The sequence below is a fragment of the Danio rerio genome, chromosome 18 (assembly GCF_052040795.2).
Source record: "Danio rerio strain M-AB ecotype USA chromosome 18, GRCz13ab, whole genome shotgun sequence".
Taxonomy (NCBI): domain Eukaryota; kingdom Metazoa; phylum Chordata; class Actinopteri; order Cypriniformes; family Danionidae; genus Danio; species Danio rerio.
In genome coordinates this window covers 32,982,969-33,000,114 of record NC_141038.1, presented here as the reverse complement: position 1 = coordinate 33,000,114, position 17,146 = coordinate 32,982,969, and the positions used below count along the sequence as shown (strand labels likewise).

Here is a 17,146-nt window from a genome sequence, read left to right as displayed (position 1 = left end):
GCTTCTATTCTTTGGGAAACCCTCAAAGTTTATTTGCGTGGAGAAATAATTTCTCGTTCTGCTTATATAAAAAAAATGCGCAGCAAAAAGCTGAGCGATCTTTCTGGACAGATTGGCAAAATAGATTAAAAATATGCAGAGCGTCCAACCCCATCCCTATATAATGAAAAGGCTCTCTTACAATCTGAATATTATCTTCTTTCCTCTAACCAAGCGGAGCAGCTTTTACTTAAGTCACGACATCGTTTTTATGAATTTGGTGATAAACCAGGCAAGGCTCTTGCACTACAACTTAGACTTCAAACAGTAAAAAGCTTTATTGCTCAAATTCAAGTCCCAGTTGGAAATATTGTATCACACCCTCAAGACATTAATAACCAGTTTAAATTATATTACTCTTCTTTGTACCAGTCTGATTCTCTAAAAGACACAAATCTTATAAATAACTTTTTCAAAAATCTTGATATTCCTCAAATTAGCAACGAATCAAAAACCAAATTAGATGACCCTATTAGTTTAACTGAAATTCTACATGCGATTTCACAGATGCAGAGTGGAAAATCCCCAGGCCCAGATGGGTTCCCAACCGAGTTTTTTTTTTAAAGTTTTCTCTTCAGCTTTCTCCATTACTTCTTTCGGGGGTTTTTTAAGAAAGAGAAATAAATACAATAGAATAAAAATATGAAACAAACTGTACTTTAAGCATCTTCACTGTAAGAAAAACACTTTAGCTACAAAAGTCCTACAAGAGCAGCGAGGGATTTTCTCCTTGTTGTTTTATTAATAATGATAAAAACAGGCGAAATATCACGCTGTCACTTCAATGGTTTCTCTTTCACATGTCTTTTGATCCTAAACTCGTTTGTTTATTACACAAATGAGAACTAATATGAATAATCACTAAACACAGCGTTTTGACACCTATTCAACCATTAAAGCGCTCTTATTAAGATGACATTAGAAATGTGCGCTTTGCTCGTCAGTGTGCGAATGAGACCAAATGCTGACCGCATGCTTTTTATAGTATATACACAACCACAATGTTATATTATTAAAAAGACAATCATTTTTACATAAACAATACCCAAAAAAGTGCTGAGGTGAAGGACTTCTCTCCCACTAAATCCCCAGGTCTAAATGCAGACAAAGGGCGCACTCACACTATGCTATCCGAACCGTGCCCAGGCGTATTTCCAGAATCGCCCTGGCTTGGTTGGAAGAGGTGTGCCAGAGCGTGGGCATGAGCGTGGACCCGAAACTGAAGACTAGACGTGACTTTTAAAGGACTGCTTTATATGAATTTATTAATCATTCTTACTGTTCAATGAACCCAAACTGTCATTGTTTATTAAAGATAAAACCCCTCGCTGGATGACAGCTGTACCTTCAGAAAACATCCTATTACCTGTAGCACAAGGAATTTATGATCATTTATGAGCATCAAAAGTGGCTGATCTGTTCAGCAAAATATTTAACTGCGTGTCACTGAACAGTGTATCATCGCAAGCGTGCTCATGTACAAATGCAATGTGATTGCAGGCTGTCGGGAAAGACAGGAGGGGGGCAAGCATGCTTCGGCATGGTACAAGTCAACTGTACATATATATATATATATATATATATATATATATATATATATATATATATATATATATATATATATATATATATATATATATATATATATATATATATATTGAAGGATTCGGATTTCTGCTTTCCAATCTGTCTCATCATGGACCAGTGTTTATTCTTTTCTAATCATCTTGTTTCTCATAGTTTTTTATTAAATATATTTATTTGATCATTTGAATGAGTATTTAACTGTGAATTGATTGAATCAACTGTTTCTATTGTTATTTCTAGTAGTTAATACTATCTAAAATGTCTAAAGTGATTTTGCTATTTTTTTGCGGCTAATTCTTTTAAAGTGATTCTACTTTTTATTCAAGATAGACTTTGTGTAGTAAGGAATTATAACTGCCTGAATGTAGATTCTACCAGTTTTTAACCAGTTTTGATAAAGGCGGTTGTGAGTACACTCAGCCTTGGATAATCACGATGCATTAACGATGCTTTCCATATACAGTGTTATATTTTAGGGAGAAGGCTATAACAAGCTGTCTGTATAAACACACAGAAACACAGCAACACACTGTCTCTCATTCAAACACATACACAAACAGAGACAGCACCAAACAAACAAACAAACACACACACACATTTAAGCCCTCGCAACAAGGATAGCTCGTGCTGAGCGGAGCAGAAAAACAAAAAAAAAACAAAAAAAAGAAGCACTTTTCCGACGGTCCCTTACTGAGAGCTCCTCTCAGCGCGAGCTCTCCCGGCTAAACACGTATTGCGAGGGCTTAAAGGGAGCAGTGCTCGTAATGTCGAGCGAAAAAAAAGAAAGACAGCTGTGAAATATAACCAGCTTTGTCTTTTTGTAGGAAACACACTTTAGATTTTTTTTAGGGTAAGAGGTTTTTGAGTTATTGCCGTCTATAACTGATTGGCAAAGGCAAGTTTATTTATATAGCACATTTCATACACAGTGGCAATTCAAAGTGCTTTACATAAACAGGAATAAAAAGACAAGTTTAGGAACATAAAATGCAGACAATAAAAATTATTAAAAACAGATAAAAACAAATTAAAATGAGTTAAAATAGGTTATAAAAGAATGAAAAAGAAAACGAAAAACATAATAGTGCGATCTGTCGGACGCAGCACAGTGCTCATTCAGTAAAGGCACAGCTAAACAGATGTGTTTTCAGTCTTGATTTGAATGTGCCTAATGTTGGAGCACATCTGATCATTTCTGGATTCAGCAGTGAGGAGCATAGTGGCTGAAGGCAGATTCACCCTGCTTTGACTGAACTCTTGGAACTTCTAGTTTATATGATCCTAAAGATCTGAGTGATCTGTTAGGTTTGTATTCAGTGAGCATATCTGTAATGTATTGAGGTCCTTGGCCATTTAGTGATTTATAGACCAGTAATAATACTTTAAAATTTATTCTGAATGTAACTGGCAGCCAGTGTAGAGACCTGAGGACAGGTGTGATGTGCTCTGATTTCCTGCTTCTGGTTAGAATTCTGGCTGCAGCATTCTGGATGAGCTGCAAGTGTCTGACTGTCTTTTTGGGAAGGCCAGTGAGGAGTCCATTACAGTAATCCACCCTGCTGCTGATAAAAGCATGAACAAGTTTCTCTAAGTCTTCACTGGACACAAAGCATCTGATTCTTGCAATATTTTTGAGATGATAGTATGCTGATTTACTGACTGCTTTGACATGACTGTTGAAACTCAGATCTGACTCCAGAGTCACACCAAGATTCTTGACCTTATTTTTTGTCGTTTGACCTTTAGAGCCAAGGTACGCATTCACCTTGAGAACCTCATCTCTGTTCCCAAACGCAATGACTTCAGTTTTCTCTTTGTTTAACTGAAGAAAATTTTGGCACATCCAATTGTTAATTTCATCAATGCATTGGCAGAGGGTGTCAATGGGGCTGTAGTCATTAGGCAGTAAGGCTAGGTAGATCTGAGTGTCATCTGCATAGCTGTGGTAGGAGATTTGATTCTTTCTCATTATTTGGCTCAGAGGGAGCATGTAAAGGTTGAACAGGAGAGGTGCCAGAATCGAGCCTTGTGGGACTCCACATGTCATGGGTGTCCACCTCGACCTATGATCACCTAAACTGACATAGTAACCTCTCCCTTCAAGGTAAGATCTGAACCATTAGAGGACTGTCCCAGACAGCCCAACCCAGTTTTCCAGCCTATCCAGAAGTATGCTGTGATCGACAGTGTCAAATGCAGCACTGAGATCGAGCAATACCAACACTGTTATTTTACCTGAATCTGTGTTTAGACGTATATCATTGATTGTCTTTATAAGAGCGCTCTCTGTACTGTGATGTGCTCTGAAACCAGATTGAAAATTGTCTAAACACCCCTTGAAGTTTAAGAACTTGTTAACCTGGTTAACAACTATTTCAATGATTTTGCCAATGAAAGGGAGATTTGAGATTGGCCTGTAATTGCTCAATAGGGTGTTATCCAGGTTGCTCTTCTTCAAGAGGGGTTTAACAACTGCAGTTTTAAGTGAGTTTGGAAAAATCCCTGATAGAAGTGAAGCATTTACCACTTTTAGAAGATCCATTTCTAAACAGGTAAACACCGTTTTGAAGAATGATGTGGGGAGCGTGTCAAGACTGCAGGTTGATGTTTTTATAATTTGCACCATCTCTTCTAAGATTTTACCGTTAATTGCCATGAAATCAGACATAATGTCTGACTTCTCAAGTTGTGGTTGAGCTTGTTTGATATCGACACAACTTGGCTGATTGGATGAGCTGATTGCCTTTCTGATATTATTGATCTTATCAGTAAAGAAATGAGCAAATTCATTACATTTGCTTTCAGAGAGTAGCTCACTGGGAATCCGACTGGGGGGGTTTGTGAGCCTCTCTACTGTTGCAAAGAGTGTGCGAGCATTATTTACATTGTTGTTTATAAGGTTTGAAAAGAAAGTCTGTCTAGCAGTTTTTAGTTCCACATTAAAAGCCTGAAGACTGTCTTTATAGATATTATAATGGACTACTAGTTTCGTCTTTCTCCACATACGCTCAGCTTTCCTGCATTGTCTTTTCTTCATTTGGACTGCTCTTGAGTTTCTCCAAGGGACTCTCTCTTTGCCAGTTATCTTCCTAACTTTAACAGGAGCGATGTCATTTATTACATTTTCAATTTTAGAATTAAACAAATCAAGGAGAGAATCAACAGAGTCTGCAGATATACTTGGTGCTAGTGATATGGCCTTCATAAACTGCTCACTGGTGTTCTCATTTATGCATCTCTTTTTGACAGAGACAGATCTGTCTTTAATAGCTGGAGTGATCAATATATCAAAGAAAATACAGAAATGATCAGATAGTGCCACATCCTTAACAGCAGTCGATGAAATGTGTAAACCCTTAGTTATAAGTAGATCAAGGGTGTGTCCACGATTGTGTGTGGGTCCTTGAACATGCTGAGTCAAATCAAAAGTGTTAAAAACAGTCATCAGTTCTTTTACAGCATTGATTTCTGGATTATCAATGTGAATATTAAAATCCCCAGCAATACTAAAATAATCATATTCAGATGTTACTATTGATAACAGCTCTGTAAAATCCTCAATAAAAGCTGGAGAATATTTTGGAGGTCTGTAGATAATGATCAGTAAGATGCGTGGAGACCCTTTTAGTGCTATACTCAGATATTCAAAGGACAAATAGTCACCAAATGACACTTGTTTACATTCATACACATCTTTAAACAGGGCAGTGATGCCTCCACCTCTCCTATTAACTCTGCAAACACTCAAAGAGTCAAAGTTTAAAGGAGCTGCTTTATTCAGAACTGCTGCGCTACAACTGTCATCTAGCCAAGTTTCATTTAAAAGCATAAAATCAAGGCAATTTGTGTTGATAAAATCATTGACTAAAAGTGACTTATTATTGAGTGATCGAATGTTTAGAAGTGCTAACTTAAAGAGCCCATATTATGGGTTTTTGAAAATTCCCCTTTATGTAGTGTGTAACACAGCTCTAAGTGAAGTGAAGTATCCAGCTAAGGCTTAAATCTGTAAGAATACAGTGTTTAAAACGGTTGATTCATCTATAAAAGAGTCGACTCATAGTGCTTCAAACGAGTCGCCTTGATACCGAGTCATTAGGTGTTTCGCCATGACGTACGAACGAAACCAAGTTATTCACGTGCACGCGCAAACACGGGAGATTTCAAACCTGAGGCCCCGCCCTCTGACGCAGAAACCCAGTCACACACACACCCACAAACACACGCACACAAACATGCCGGTCGATTGAAGTCACACTGCAGATGGATATTAACGAGGGTCTACACAAAGTTGAAACATCAGCATTATGACCAAGCAGTTGGAAACTACTGGAAACTTCTGGAAGCTACATGCTACACAGAATACTTCATCAGCGTTTGTTAAAGGACGGATCAGTAAAAAGTAACTTACTGCTGGACGTCAGGATGGGTTTCTTCCTCCATTTCTCAAGTGTAAGTACGTGCGATTAAAGTTGTTGCCTTGTTGACTCTAGCTTGCAAATGTATTTAGTTGTGATTTGTTACTTGTAACCGCGTGTACTGTATCAGGTTAACTGGCTATATTCTCTTATCGCGTGCAAAGTCACGTTAAAAACGCGACGCGTGCTGTTTGTTTACGGAGCTCCGTGGTAGAGGTCTGCATTCCCGCGGCTGTCCCCGCGCCAGATTTCTGTGGCGCGGGAATAAATTTCCGAATAAATCGCGGGAGCGGTCGGTAACGGGTTTAATTTGGGACGGGAGCGGGCTGTCTAGCAATATCACGGATATTGCTATGCGAATGAGAAAGATGTGTCTGCTTGGTGCTTGTGTGTATGTGTGTTAGTGCGCACACGCGCGTATGAGAGAGAGAGAGAGAGAGAGAGAGAGAGAGAGAGAGAGAGAGAGAGAGAGAGAGAGAGAGAGAGAGAGAGAGAGAGAGAGAGAGAGAGAGAGAGAGAGAGAGAGAGCGAGAGAGCGAGAGAGAGCTTTGTGTGCTTGGTGCTGTGTGTGTGTTTATACAGACAGCTTGGCTGTCTGGACTGTATAGCTAGGTGATATTTGGTTGTGTTCTCCCCCGCTCTAGCGGGATCGGGCGCAGCGGGCAGAAAACGGGGCGGGTTCTCAGGCTAAAACCTGGCGGGTGCGGGCGGAACGGGAGCGTTGTTGTCCGGAGGTGTGTGTGTGTGTGTTTTTGTGTGTGTGTGGCAGCTAAAATCCACGCCTACACTATCGAGCGTGTATGAACTGTGATTACTTTTTATATTGCTGATTAGCTATTGAGCATTTCATTCTCTGACTGAAGGCAGTCGACCAATCGCGACAGACTGTCATCGGTCCAATCAGCGCAGAGTAGCTTCGCGCTAAGGAGGGGTTTGGGAACAAATGAATCACTGGACGATTCATATGGGAGTAGCTGGGATATTTAGGTAAAAATAAATGCAGATTATAAGACCATGAAAGTGTTTTTTGACCTTGCATGCATATTAGACTGTTGTTGGAGACCCTTACAACCAAGATATGACCCTATTTCATGTATAATATGGGTTTTTTAACAGTTTTAGTCGTTTTCACTACAGAAGTCTCAGATATACATTTAATAGACACCAGATTTGAATGATTTGCTATACGGTCTGAAAGAGGCTTAGGTTTTCTGTCACGTAACAAGACACATATTTGCGTAGAGAAAGCTACAGACACACTGGGTTCCTGCTTGTTCTGTAAACATCTGATAAAGACAGTGTTATCTAAGCAGGCCCCTGAGACACATCAATGGCAGTTTTTAAGTTCACCAGCTAAAGATGAGGTGTTTTTTAGGACCTGGCGCTGTCGCAAAGACCTGAGGCCTTTCCTAGGTGTAGGGCGAGGTGGGCTTAGAGATGGGCGTGTGGCTTGCTGACTTTTGGTTGCTAACTGGGGGCTAGCAGCAATGGAGTGTGAGAGTTTAGTTCCAGCACACACCAGTTCCTCCATCTTTTTTGAAAAATCCAAGAGAGGCGAACAAGATGACAATGAGAACGTGTCCGGTGACAGAGGCTGTGGGTCTGGGGTTTCTGGCTGCTGAGATATGTTTACCTGGCTGTTTTCCTGGGGATCATCAATGAGTGCTGAGACTTGATGCTGTTCTGGTGCAGGGCGCAGACGGCAGTTTGTCTGTTATCGGCGGTTGTTGTGGCTGCGTGGTGTTATCTCTGTCCTTGTAGGATGCGTCAGCCACAAGTCCACTCAGGAGCTGATTTGAAGTCCTGTGGTCATCCGGACATTTGCTAGGTGTGTGTGTGTCATTCAGTTCAGTGGCATACACAGCTGATGGATGATGGAGGAAGAAGAGGATGTTGTCTTTCAGCACTTTTGCACCAAGCTTGTTTGGATGAAGGCCGTCTGATGTAAACAGCTGTCTTTGGTTCCAGAAGAGATTGAAGTTGTCGATGAAATTCAGTCTTTTCATGTTACATGTTTTCTGCAGCCATGCATTTAGACCAAGGAGCCTTGAAAACTTATTTGTCCCTCTTGCAGGGAGTGGTCCACTGATGAACGGCTGAATTTTCAATCTTTCAACTGTTTCCAAAAGCTCACAGAAATCTCTCTTGAGCAGTTCTGACTACTCCTTCCGGATATCATTCTTCCCCAAATGGATGATAATCCGTTTTGCAGTCTCATGTTTCCTTCATGGTATCATGGTATCTCTGCTCCTAAAATTTTTGATTATTGAGTCTCCAACAATCAATGTTCTTATCTCTGTTGCGATCGGAGCAGAATGCCGCTGTCTAGTCGGCCTTGAGCCTCTGTTCAGAGCAAAGTTAATTGCTGAGTCATGCGATCTCTGTCTAACTGCATTTGGGGATTCTTCACCCATATTACTCAAAACTTCATATCTGTTCTGAAGCTGTATTTGAGTCCGAGCTGTATTTGGGGTAGAGAACGCTAATGCAGCAGCGTATGACCTTCGTGATCTGACCCCACGAGTACCCTTTGGTCTCGCACCTTGTTTATGCCATAGTTCACGCTGATTTTCAACAGTTTCAATCTGTTTTTCTGTTCTCAAAACAGTAGCTGGAGTAGATTTATAGGGGCTTACCAGCTGAATGCTGTGAGGCTCCACGATGAACCGGTCCTGTGTAATTCGACAGTTTTGGTTGGATCGCAAGTAACTTTGTTTCAAGAACTGCAATCTTTTGTAAAAGTTTATGGCAGTTGGTGCAGCAGTGAGATTCCAAATCAATATGATCCAGAGCCATTTTCACAGCCGTGTTTTCCCATCTCAGGAATTAAAGCAGCTGGTAGCGGGAGGATTGTTTAGACGATAATTCCTCTAAATAAAAGTAAAGTTGTACTCCAGAAAGTTTGTAGATTTGATGTTGATCTTCAAGCTGTTTCGTTTGAGCACTGTGCTGATAGGCTCAAGTTAAAATTAGATTATAAAATAAAAAAGCAGGAGTGCAAGGAGCGGAGCAGTAGGCAAAGACGTCCGAACAGTAGCAAAGCAGGAAGCAAAGAATGGGTGTCAGGAATATCAAAAACAAAACCAACTGAACCACGCTAATTTCTGGCGCCCCCCCCTGGATATACAGTGCCCTTAGCATTTGCCTATTGTGCCTATGCCAGGGGCCGGCCCTGAGTTGGCTGAGTGTTGTAAATACTCGCGCTCACCTTCCTCGCAACAGAGCGCATAGGAGATAAATGACGTCAGTACATAATAACCTGTTATGATTATTACTGAACCAATACCGAATTGTCCACGTGCACAGAAGAAACAATTCATTTTGACACCCCTAATTTATTTATATATATATATATATATATATATATCTCAGTACCGCCGCTCCCTATAAGCAGAGTACGCAGGCTGCGTAGGGCCACAACTTCGGAGGGGGGCACTATCTCGGCTGCTCAAAAAAATTGATATTTATTTACTAATATCAACATAAACTGAGTGTAAATAATCATTTTAAGGCGGACGCATAAACAATCATGTGACGTAATTTTTTTTGTGACGTAGCGTGGCCCAGTCCACTTATCTTTGCGGCTGCTAGCTGCATATATTTATAATAGATGCAAGTTGCAGCTCTATGCATGGAAAAAGACAACAGCAGTCTGGAGCCAGAAGAGGAAGAAAGTACAAGATGAATCGTGTGCATCACTTTCAGGTAACTTCGATGAATCTGGAAAACATATTTTTGGTTGTTCAAGTAAATTAGTGAGGCTAACGTTTAAACTTCTCCACAACTGCTATGCATCATGCTTTAGACAGGACATGTTCTATGACTTTTCACGTTAGCTCCTCTTCCCCATGTTGCTGCTAATTACACAAACTCAATTAGTGTTATTAACTTGTGCAATACTTTACTATTCTGTTTGCACACTAGCTACATACACATGCACTGCACAATTATTTCACTCTATTGTATTGTTTTATTATTTATTATTTATTTATGTATTATTTATCATTATATAGTTATGTTATATGATTATACATATACATTATATCATTTTTTGCAGACAGCAGTTATCATTGTTTATTGCTTTGTCTATTTCTATACATTTCTTATTGCTGTTATTGTTTGTATCACTGCAATGACAATAAAGTCTCTTTAGTCTTTTTTTGTGCATTACAGTATGAAATAACAAAACCCACTTATATTTTGTGATTTCTGAAAGGTCAATAACATAAAATGAGTCAAATTACTGTAAATCACGAGCCAGAAACCATTTTTATTGCATGAATTCATTAATGATTATTTTTTTCTAAATGTTAAAAAAGTTTTTTGTTTAATAATACACCGATTCATTCTTAAAAACCACAAATGTCTTTGAATTATACTGAAAGGAAGGGTCAGCTTTTGTCACCATAGATTACAGTGCAAATTAAATCACATGTTAGTTGTAGTTTAGACAAATTATGAAGAGTGCTGGACTAGCCTATTGTTTTAATGGTATGTCATGAGCTTTTTTCTTAAAAATGACTAATTTATTCTGTATTGTTCATGGAGGTCAATGCTGAAATTTGTCACAAAAGAAGATGAGGTGGCCTGACCAGCACTGCTCCAGAGACACCAGCAGCTGCACAGGTACAGGATGCAGCACTGGGGACTGTCTATCTCTACAGGTAAGAGAGGGTTTTATTCCTTACTCTTTGTAAATGTTTGAAATTATGTTTCTGCAGACGACATGTCAGTGTTTATTTTGATGTAAGCTATTCTTTTGTAATGCAAACATTTGAAGGTTTAAGTATAATTTGAGTGTTTACATGCATATTTATGTATATAAATAAATAAATAAATAAATAAATAAATAAATAAATAAATAAATAAATAAATAAATAAATAAATACATGTTTGAATGTTTCTATGATTTTGTTCCTCTGTGGGGGCATCACAGTAATATTTCGCTTAGGGCACCCTTTTGGCCAGCAACGGCCCTGATATATATATATATATATATATATATATATATATATATATATATATACCACCCAACTACTGTGTGGCGTGCACAATCTCCCAGCTTGGCAAGACTGTCATAATAAAGCATGTTCAGTCATGACTCATGAAGAATTAAAATAATTAAGCAGCAGGTTCTTCTCATAGGATAAGAAAACTCAGTCTCGTTCCGCAGCCTCGTTGAAATGACTGTTAAACAAAACATTTCTTGGAACCACCTAAAGAAAAACCATCAGGCCCTGGATAATTTCTTCATGGTTTCATCTAATGTCAGTTGCAGTGTTTGTATTAAGGGTATATATTTTTTAATAATTATATAGGAATAAATCAGATAAGAGCTTTAAAATGTGATATAAAATTTGAAGTGACTTCGTTATGAAAATTAGCAGGTGTGACCTTTGGTTTACAGTTTAATGTAATGAATATCAAAAGTTAAACAGGTGTGCATTATAACAGAGACTTAGATGAACACTTTACAGTTAGTTTTGTGACAGTCAATCTCTAATAAAAGTGCTGTAAATTATCATAATTAGCATTTGATACCATCTGTTGACATAGCATATTTTACAGGACTTAAAGTTTATTGTAATAAATGTAGGAAATATAAAAGGTGTGTACTGCATTTGAAATTTACAAAAACACTATGTAGTTGTTTTGTGATATTAAACGTCAAACCAACGTTACGCATAAAGAAGAGCAGGCTACATTGTACATTAACATCAGACACACACACACACACACACATACACATACACATACACATACACACATACACACACACACACACACACACACACACAAGAGCTATATATCTGCAAAGTCTGCTTAAAAATGCTAAATCGAACGTTTGTAGTTGGCTTAATGTTCAGCTAGCAGTGACTGCAAAAACAGAAACGAAACGTTAGCCAGTGTGCTAATGGCTTAAAGCAAGCAACAAATCAAAATAAAAATCGTAAAAAGTAATTAAATGTTTCTTACTCTTTATGCAGTCTTAGCAGCGCATCTTCATCTCTTCATTATCACCATAAATCATAACTAATAACAGGCCTCTGTCATGTCCTTCAATATATGATCCGCAGTCGCCGCTCAGAGTCGTTGTGATGATTGCTTGGTGGGTGTGTCATATAGGGACCTCTAAGGTTAAGGATTCCACTATTTAGGGATGGCTGTCACAAAACTGGCGTTTCGTTATCGAGATCCAGAAGCGCAAGTGTTCGAAACACTGCACCGAAGTATGATCTGAAACAATGGGTCACGTGACTAAAATGATTTGAAGCACCATGTCACATGACTAGAGCGATTCAAAACATCGGAATTCGGACTTTTCAGAAGCGTTTAGACGTTTCTGCGTCCCAATTCGCATAACTTACTTATACAAAGAGCAATGTGCTCTGTGGGCAATACCAGCGGTTAGACACATTGACACTAACGTTCTACACTTTTTCCGGAAATGGTAAACCGTCCGAGAACTTTTACATTGTTCATTTGGTACATAATAATTATATTTTCAAATACTATTTAATTTAGGACGGATACGGTTGTTGCTAAATCAGATACAGTTATTTATAATATTTATTATATTTTGTTGTATTTTCATAGCATCTACCCAAACCATAACCCAGCCGTCACAGCAATATAAAAACATTTGTTATTTATTAAACTATACAATACATTGTATTTTATTAACGCCTTCCCCCCACATCCGGCCTACTGTAAAAATAATATTTGTTATACAGTATTACTATATGATGATACTATATTGATGTGTATCTTGATGTATATCTAGATTTTACCTTTCGAGATCTGGCGATCCGCGTTTGATTGACTTGGTCAGTAAACCCTCTATTTTATGTAGCAAATATGCTGCGAGTTCGATCTCCGACTTGCACAACATGCTCAGGAATTGTTGCTTTTTAATAAAGTTTTTTTTTATGATCAAAATAAGACATTTATAGTATTGTGAAGTCATTTTTGTCAGAGCACTTTGTCAGAGCATTTAAAAAGCAATACCTATAGCTGCATAGATTTAAATCCACTAAATCACTTGAAATATTAATTCTACAACGTGGGCCATATTTCCCCAACTTGTGAAACTGTTTCTTTGCTGAAGCTGTTCAAAAGTACTTGACTACATAAAAATATCACTAGGTGTCGCTTTAGAGTTAGGTTTTAAAGCTTCGAGACGTTTGCTTCAACTGTTTCAGTGTTTCATGAAACCTCGCACTGCCCACGGCTATGAATATTACCACAATAACTCCTGTAGTTTTGCAACAGTCTGTGTTTTGCAGACGAACTGCATTACTTCTTCTGGACCGAGACGTGACCTCATTTGGGATGTCACAGTAGGCTATGCAATCTGCTGTGTGTGTTATGAAGATAAAAGAAAACTTTAAGAAAGGTCATGAGTATAATAAAAAAATGTGTATCCTACATGACAGATAGGGCCAGATTAAGAACATGGGGTTATAGTATAACCCCCATTTATTTTATTGCCTCTTTATACTTATATTCATTTTCTTGTCGGCTTAGTCCCTTTATTAATCCGGGGTGGCCACAGCGGAATGAACCGCCAACTTATTCAGCAAGTGTTTACGCAGCGGATGCCCTTCCAGCCGCAATCCATCTCTGGGAAACATCCACACATACATTCAAACACACACTCATACACTACGGACAATTTAGCTCACCCAATTTATTTACCTATCCCGCATGTCTTTAGACTGTGGGGGAAACCGGAGCACCCGGAGGAAACCCACGCAAACGCAGGGAGAACATGCAAACTCCACAGAGAAACGCCAACTGAGCCAAGGCTCGAACCATATATATATATATATATATATATATATATATATATATATATATATATATATATATATATATATATATGTATGTATGTATGTATGTTTATATATGTATGTATGTATATATATGTATGTATTTTAAAAATAAACTTTATTAAAGTAGACATACAAGCATAAAAATGTAAAACATTAATCGCATAACCTTCAGACAGGCCAAAATCATCAAAAGATATTTGCAGTACTGTTTAGCTAAGTGCTTTACAATAAATACTTTACATATGGTTTTACTTAGAGAGCTGAGCAGTAATCCCTAATTAAAATATATAGCCTACTCCAAATTTCCACACAAAAAAACATGTGAGTCAATTACAGAAGACTAGCATCATTTATTTATTTGTCAATTGCCATGTGGAGGTAGATATTGATGATCCTATACATTTTACAATGGAATGCTAGGAGTTGAACTGCTTATGGATGTAAAACATTGTGCATTCAAGAGTATCCATAGACTTTAAAAAATATATGCATGACATGACAGCACCTTCTTTTTTTATTAAATGACATAAACAATAGGTCTATACATAAAACCAAAATTAGAAAATAATGTATACAATTGATAAATAAACAATATCAGGGGCAAATACACATACGTATAAAGATTAGTTATAAAACCAGTAAAATATTATGTGAATGACAAAACAAAATAGTTTTAAGGGCTTTGTAATTGTTGGTAGTATTGAGGTAGGATTTAATATCTTTACAGAAAACAGGGTTTAGCATCCTGAAAAAATGGATTTCAAGAAAAATGAATACATTTATTTGATAATAGATATTGAAGAAATATTCAGAGCTGAAAACGCATGTATAAAAATACAAAAATCCTTCCAGAATATATATATATATATATATATATATATATATATATATATATATATATATATATATATATATATATATATTTATAGATTCATTTTCAACCCATCTCCAAAAAGGTTCAGAAAGACCATAAAGAATCAATATCCTGAGATTAGTTTTTATATAAAGTTTAAAGCGTTACATGGTAAAAAAAAAAAAAAAAAAGATTAATTAATTTGTTGTAAATGTCTTTTATCTTATTCATTCAATTTTTAGATGACAAATTAACACTTTTTTTCCGTAGGATGTTTTGATATAGGCCATTTCATTGGGACACCATATATGGAGAGAAGTCATTTTTTTTACAGTAATACAGGCAACACTGTTACCAATTAGTCACTGTAATTGTCATGGGCCAGGTTTGATCTGGGCTCCTCTATCCTGTCTGGTCTCTGTCTCAGCTGTTTCCTCTCACAATCAGTGCTGGTACGCACACATTACTTACATGTAGCTCTTTTCATCTGATTTACCCCTCTACATGTTTTTGCGCTTTTGTGAAGCTATTTGCCAGAATATTGTGTTGGATTATCTGTAAATTCTGTGTGACTTTGCTAACTATAAATGCACCCTTCAATTAATCCTTGTCTAAGTCTAGTCTCGTTTAAGTAACTATATATTGCCATACCTTCATGCTCGTCAGCATTAGCATACGCATCTCTACTGGAGACCTCTCCTCGCTTAAAGTCCTTTTGGAACCCCTTCGGTTGGGTCCAGAGGAAAAAGCTTTCTGTTTCTATGTAAAATACATACAGTTTCATTTGGGTATCTTTAAATGAATAGAAGTTAATAAAGCCATTTTTTGTGCTGTTTAAAATTTAACTGTGGCTTTATTTGTCATTTATATGGGATTTATAAAGCATAAATAGTCCTTACTTTAGATTAGTTCACAAAACTGCATAAAGTTGAGCTAATAAAGCATTTATTAACATACAAATTAACTACTATATGCCTGGATAATGAGCTATTTGAATGTTAATTTGAATAGTTTATTAATCTTTTACTTGCACATTATGAATGATCTTAAAATAGCACCAATTATTCTTAAAAACCTAGCGGATGTAAATGATGCAATACTTAAGCAATGAAAAAATAACCATTAATAAAGTATGAAAACACAATCATTAGGCACATTATAAATGTACTTATAAGGTAAGTGTAAAATTTGTAATTAATGTAGTTAATGCTTGACAGATAATGATTTCACTATTTGCTAATGCTTAATATATGGTTCATAGTGTATAGTCATTATAAAGTGTTGCCAATAACTTTCATAAATCTGTACTTTTTAGTAAAAAAAGGTTTTTAAAAAAGTTTTTTTTTCCTCAAACAAAGTTGAAAATGAGTTCTTTATAATTTTACTATAGCAATGTTATAGGTTATACTTGAGTATTTGTGTGCTTTATCCTACACTGCCTACTTCTTTCTAAAATAAATTCAGATGTATTTAAATATTATTTGCCATAATCCTCTTGACATAATCCTTTTCAATTTTTAAGCAAAGATTATGTGCCCTGGGTAGCAATTTAGGGTTAATCATTGTCCCAATTGCCCAAGATGGCATAGCGTTTGTTTGAGGTGCACAGAAAAATAATTATTGCAAATTATTAGAATACAATAATCTTTAAAATAAAGCCATCAAACAAAATATGAAAGTTGTTACAAATAGCCAAAGCCACACATTCAAACAAGCAAAATGTGCCTTGACATTCATGTTTTCAGGGGGTTGGGGGGGGGAGGGGGGGGCACTGCCTTAAAGGCACTGCATGACTATTTAATAGTGTTAATGGTGGGTGGAGAAATATCTGAAATGCTGGCCTTGTTTACCAGTTCACCTAGGGCTAACAACTTGGTCATGAGGAATATTCATGTGAGATGTCATCTCTTACTTCGTGTCAGGACGGCCACACATTCAGGCTGGTCATGAACTCATACAAAACAACCAATATCTAAAGTATACTGAGGAAATGCCTGTCGATCAAAACTGCTGCAAGTGAAAAGCAGACAAAATTAAAACTTGTCTATTGAATTGATGTTCTGAAACATTAACTTTATGTTGTGAATTATAGACTGAAAAGTGTTGTTTAAATAGTTTTTTATGCATATTATTACATTTTATATAATCAAAGACAAGAAACAAATAATTTTTGTCAATTATTTGCCAGCTACATTTTGAGTCAAGTAAAGCCAAGTCATCTTTATTTCTATAGCGCTTATACAATGTAGATTGTATCAAAGCAGCTTTACATAAATAGAAATATAAAAAACATAACAATACTTAATATTGTAAACCATATTCAGCATATCAGGCAGAAAACTGGGAAAAGGAAGAATGCTGGTATTGTTTACATTTATTTTAAAATATATAACTCCTTGAGATGCAATTTTCAA

The 17,146-nt window shown here is 36.9% G+C and overlaps 1 protein-coding gene and 1 long non-coding RNA gene across 11 annotated transcripts in view; one reads left to right on the top strand and one right to left on the bottom strand.

Annotated features, from left to right (window-relative positions):
- def8 (differentially expressed in FDCP 8 homolog) overlaps nt 1–12,308 on the bottom strand; it is a 181,020-nt gene extending 168,712 nt beyond the window's left edge. For 9 of the 10 annotated variants that reach the window (XM_087291915.1, XM_087291920.1, XM_087291917.1 and 6 more), the window contains exon 1: nt 12,021–12,288. The gene's annotated coding sequence lies outside the window, so the exon portion shown is untranslated. Of the gene's footprint in view, nt 1–12,020 lie in introns of all 10 variants that reach the window. The other variant, NM_001328206.1, reaches the window with a different exon arrangement.
- LOC137488296 (uncharacterized) overlaps nt 1–17,146 on the top strand; it is a 724,224-nt gene that overhangs the window by 208,377 nt on the left and 498,701 nt on the right. The window lies entirely within an intron of this gene.